Source organism: Myotis davidii, unplaced genomic scaffold (assembly GCF_000327345.1).
Source record: "Myotis davidii unplaced genomic scaffold, ASM32734v1 scaffold243, whole genome shotgun sequence".
In the NCBI taxonomy this organism is placed as follows: Eukaryota; Metazoa; Chordata; class Mammalia; order Chiroptera; family Vespertilionidae; genus Myotis; species Myotis davidii.
The window spans coordinates 1,290,010-1,290,969 of NW_006295183.1; the positions used below are offsets into that span (position 1 = coordinate 1,290,010).

At 59.3% G+C, this 960-nt stretch overlaps 1 protein-coding gene across 3 annotated transcripts in view; it reads left to right on the forward strand.

Annotated features, from left to right (window-relative positions):
• The first annotated feature begins 21 nt into the window (after window positions 1-21).
• The window catches only part of KIAA0895L (KIAA0895-like ortholog), a 7,901-nt gene continuing 6,962 nt past the window's right edge, over window positions 22-960 (forward strand). Inside the window, exons 1-2 of one of the 3 annotated variants that reach the window (XM_006769804.2) lie at window positions 24-167; window positions 548-669. The gene's annotated coding sequence lies outside the window, so the exon portion shown is untranslated. Of the gene's footprint in view, window positions 670-960 lie in introns of all 3 variants that reach the window. The other 2 variants (XM_015567865.1, XM_006769805.2) reach the window with 2 other exon arrangements.

A 960-nucleotide genomic window follows, 5' to 3' on the forward strand; every position in this document is an offset into this window, starting at 1 on the left:
CGCAGCTGTGTTCTGCGGAGATGGACGCGAACCCGCGCGCTTTCGCGTGAGCGTGCGCGTGCGCGCATCCGAGTGCGTGCGTCCCGGGCGTCTACTCCGGAGGGCTGGGCTGCCGGCGACCGATGTCTCGGAGCGGGAACGGTGACGGAGAGAAGAGCAGCGAACAGGTGGGGGTACGACCCGAGGATGGAACCCTTTTACCCGGAGAGGCTGAGAAGGCGCGCGACGGGACCCCCCGCCTCACCTACCAAGAAATCCCCCTTCTATTGTCTGTTGGCCCCGCCCTCCATTGGGCACGCCCTTTGCCTCATCCCCCGCCGTTTATTGGCTACAGGTCACGCCCCTCCTCGATATCTCTGAACCCATTGGCTCCTCTTCCACATTATCCTCTCCGGGAGTTTCCCCATTGGCGCAGGCCACACCCTCTCATTTGTCACCAGACTCCACCTTCAGTCTGGGTTCCTCCCCTCGCCATCCTTCATTCATTCTGCATCTCGTGCTGGATGCTTGAGACATGGGAGTGAATCAGACCCGTCCCTGCCCTCAGGGAGTTCAGGACATGGTGAGGGGACACGGACCTAGGCTACGACAGTGACAACCTAGGGCGGTAAAGAGGCCGCCTAGGCGCCCTGGGAGCCTCTAAGACGCCTGGAAGACTTCCCGGAGGAGGTGAGGCCTAAACCAAGCCCTGAAAAAATGGGTAGGAGTTTGCTCCAGGGAGACATTGGGAAAGCATTCTGGGCAGAAGGGCCTGAGACATAAAAGACACAGGCGTATTCTGGCCATTGCAAAGAAGTGGATGGAAGGAAAGATGAAGGGGGACTGGTCCAGGTAGAGGCTCGGAGACCACTGAGAAGGCCAGGAAAGTGTACAGTTAGTTGAGGGGAGTGAAGCCTGAGGCCAGAAATCTTTTTAAGCAGCTGGTCTCTGGGCGGGGTGGAAGGAATGTGTGTGGAGAGC